This window comes from Cryptomeria japonica, chromosome 8 (assembly GCF_030272615.1).
Source record: "Cryptomeria japonica chromosome 8, Sugi_1.0, whole genome shotgun sequence".
Classification (NCBI taxonomy): Eukaryota; Viridiplantae; Streptophyta; class Pinopsida; order Cupressales; family Cupressaceae; genus Cryptomeria; species Cryptomeria japonica.
In genome coordinates, this window is record NC_081412.1 from 404,996,790 (window position 1) to 405,001,093 (window position 4,304).

Sequence of the window (4,304 nt, forward strand, 5' to 3'; positions counted from 1 at the left end):
TTGCCGGTTGGATGTATTTGACTTTCATGCAATAAAAAAAATCTGTTATGTATTTGCTTCCATCATATCTATGTATTTTTGTTGTGTTAACTCTTTCCAACTAGTTTGGACTGATCTCTTTAAGGTCCCTCCTCGCCGGTGACTACTTCAAGTGGTATGAGAGTGAAGTTTCATTTTGGAGGATTGCATGTCCTAAAATTTGTTGTAGGGTGGAGGATTGCGGATCCGACTTACAATTGCAGAGGATTAGCATGGATCAATGACACGAAGAGGAACTAGGAGTGGTGGAGCATGTGGGAATGCAAACCTTTCTATAATGGAGATGTTGCAAGCAATAGAAGCCCAGTTAGAAGCCGTGCAGACAACCTAGAGAAGAGGGTGACATGTTGAGGATGTGAGAAAAGATGAAGGAGAAGAAGCCTTGGCAGAACAAGTAAACCTACCAATAGCTGATCCAGAGGAGGAAAGGTTTATAAGGGTTTTGAGTAGGACCAGCACTAAACCTCATTTTACCCCACCGGAATATGATGGGAAGTTAGAATCAGATGAATTGTTGGATTGGATCTCAGAGATGGAGAAATATTTTGAATTTGAACACTATAGAAGAGAGGAAGGTGAAGTATGTTTGTACCTGGTTGAAGGGTCATGCATCTCTTTGGTGGGAGCACTTGCAATTTCATAGGCAAAGGAGAGGTAAAGAAAATATTAAGACATGGGATAGGATGATTGCTAAGTTAAAATCAAAGTTTTTCCAAACAAATTATCAAGTAGATTTATTCCAGAAGTTGCAGAACCTGAGACAAAAGGAATCTAGTGTGAAGGAGTACACCAAAACATTTTACAAGTTGAACATCAGATCCAGACATGTTGATGATGAAATTGAACAAATTGCAAGATATTTGAACAGATTGTGGATCTCTATATAAGATGAACTCAGTATGATCAAATTAAAGAGTGTTGAAGAGGCTTATCAGTATGCAATAAAGGCTGAAGAGAAATTGAATAAAAGGCATGAGAAGAGACAGAGAGGTAGAGGTGGAAATTTTACCAGAGGAAGATTTCAATGAGGAAGAGGATACACTAGAGAAATAGGAACTAATACAGATCATAACAAGGAAAAGGAAGTAAGAAAAGAAGGTAGTTCATACTCAAAGGATGATAGAAATTTATACCAAAGGAGAGAACTAGATGGTTACTGGAATGAGAACTTTGGAAGACACAACAAAAGGACATTCAGAGGAACCTATTTTAAATGTGGAGGAGAAGGACACCGTCCATTTGAATGTAAGAAGTCAGAGACTATCGGAAGAGTGGCAGTGGTGGAAGAGAACCCCACCAGATCAAACAATAAACCGGAAGATGGAGAACTGTTGATGATGAGGAGAGCTTTGTGTTATACTAGTGAAAATAAAGAACCCTTACAGAGGAATAACTTGTTCAAGACCAGATGTAAGGTATCCGGTAAGTGTTGTAAAGTTGTTATTGATAGTGGTAGTTCTGATAATATTATTTCACAAGAGATGGTGAATAAGTTGAAATTGGAGAGAATGAAACACCCTAAGCCTTACTAGATAGCATGGATTCAGGATGAACATAAGTTGTTAGTGTATATGGTGAAAATGGATAACAATAATAATGATATTGAAAGGCTAAATGAATTCAACCACAAAACCCTAGCCTAACAACAACAAAGATCCACCATAACATATGAAGATTACCTAAGACAATGCAAATCAAATGAAATCACAAAGAATATACCATCACATGTCCAATAGGGTTTGGATCTCCATTCTTCCTCTCTCCATTGATCTTGCTTGATATATTTACTCTCAGATTTTATGTGCACAAGAGCTCAACAAAGAACGGAATGTGGTTGCAAGTAGGATCGCATATGCCAAGTAGTCAATTGATCAAATAGTCAGGTCATTAGGGTTTGATAATGAAGGAAGCATCTCCTTATATAGAAGACACCATAAGAAATGGAGGGATAAGATTGAGAGGTGTAAAAGGAGGTCGGCTATGATTAGAGGGTAGGTAGAGAAAATAATAAAATAATGAAAGGGTAGGTATTGTATGAATTAAGAGATGAATGACATGTGTCATGGGTAGAAAAGGCTAATGAATTAATTAAATAAATAAGATATTTATTTAATTTAGGAAAAGGATAATTTAAATAAATAAATGTATTTATTTAAATGAGAAATAAGGCTAGAAGAGGATAAATGAATTAATTAAATAAATAAAGATTTATTTAATTAATAGAAGAATTAAGCTTAGATAATTAAATAAATAAAATATTTATTTAATTAGACTGGACAATTTTGGGTGTCTACAGTTAGTAAGTGAACAGTGCTTAGTAAACTTGAAAATTGGGAATTATCATGATGAAGTTTTATGTGATATTATGCCTATGGACATTTGTCATCTTTTGTTGGGAATACCTTGGCAGTTTGATAGACAGGCAATGCATGATGGAAGGAATAATAGATAAACTATTGTGGCCAATGGGATGAAGCAAACCTTGTTGCTTTTGGAGGAACCTTTAAAGAATGAAGTCTATACAAATACCAAAACTTGTCTTGTAGATTGAAGGAAGTTCATGGATGGACTGAGACATGAGACTGTATGTTTTGCCTTAATTCCTAAGAGGATTGAGAGATCAGAACCAGAAGGAGAATACCTAATAGAGATAAGAGTTTTTCTGACAGAATATGAGGATATCATTTCAGATAATGTACCTGATGGATTGCCACCTATTAGAAGTATTAGTCATTGCATGGACTTAGTTCTCAGAGCTAGTTTGCCTAATAAAGCTGCACACCGGTTAACACTGACAGAGAATTAAGAACTGCATAGACAAGTGTAGGAACTGTTGAAGAAAGGTTTGATAGGAGAAAGTTTGAGTCCTTGTGCAGTACCAACAGTATTGGCACCTAAGAAGAATGGAGAATGGAGAATGTGTACTGATTCTAGAGCAATAAACAAGATCACAATGAAATATCAGTTTCCCTTACCTAGGATGGATGACATAATAGATTGTTTGAGTGGAGCAAAGTACTTTAAAAAGATCAATTTGGAGAGTGGATATCATCAGATCAGGATCAGAGAAGGTGATGAATGGAAGACTGCATTTAAGACCAATGAAGAATTATATGAATGGTTGGTGATGCCTTTTGGATTGACTAATGCACCAAGTACTTGTATGAGGCTGATGAATGAGGTTTTGAAGAAATTCTTGGGTAAGTTTGTTATTGTATACTTGGATGACATTCTGATTTTTAATAAAACAAAAGAGGAACATTTGTTGCAGTAAAGACAAGTTTTACAGAGGTCAAGAGAACAAAAGTTATTAATCAATATCAAGAAGTGCACTTTCATGAAGGATAAGTTAGTCTATTTGGGCTTTGTGATATCTGAGGATGGTTTGAAGATGGACCCAAAGAAAGTGAAAGCCATTGTTGAGTGACCTATACTAGAAATCATTGGAGAGGTAAGATCATTTCATGGATTGCTAGTTTTTACCAGAAGTTTATCAGAAATTTCAGTTCATTGTGTAATCCTATGACCGAGACCATGAGGGGAGATAGGAAGGAATTCAAGTGGACCACTAGAGCAAAGAAAAGTTTCAAGTTGTTGAAGTAGAAAGTGACTGAGCAGCCTATGTTGGCTTTACCGGATTTCAATAAGGTATTTCAAGTGGATTGTGATGCAAGTGGAAAAACAATAGGAGCAGTTTTTAGTCAAGAAGGGAGAGCAATAGCATATTTCAGTGAGAAATTGAATGATTCCCGGAAGAGATATTCAGTATATGATCAAGAATTTATGTCATAATTCAAGCCTTAAAAAAATGGAGATATTACTTGTTGCCTAAGGAGTTTGTGTTGTATACAGATCATCAAGCTTTGCAATATTTGAGCAGTCAGAGTAAGTTGAATCAAAGATATATGAGATGGGTAGAGTTCTTGCAGAGTTACACCTTTGTGTTGAAACATAGAAGTGGGAAATCTAACAAAGTTATTGATGCATTGAGTAGGAGAAGGAATTTGCTAACAGAGATGAGAGTGACAGTATTAGGTTTTGAAGATTTGAAGACCTTGTATGATGAAGACCCAGATTTTGGAGAACCTTGGAAAGCCTGTAGAGAACCAATTATGGTTGATATGAGAAAATGGTTGGATTACTTCATTCGGGATAGAACATTATTTAAGAGAGTTCAGTTGTGCATACCTAGAAGTTCCATGAGAGAGAACCTAATAAAAGAGAAGCATAGTGGAGGTTTAGCTGGATACTTTGGCATTGATAAA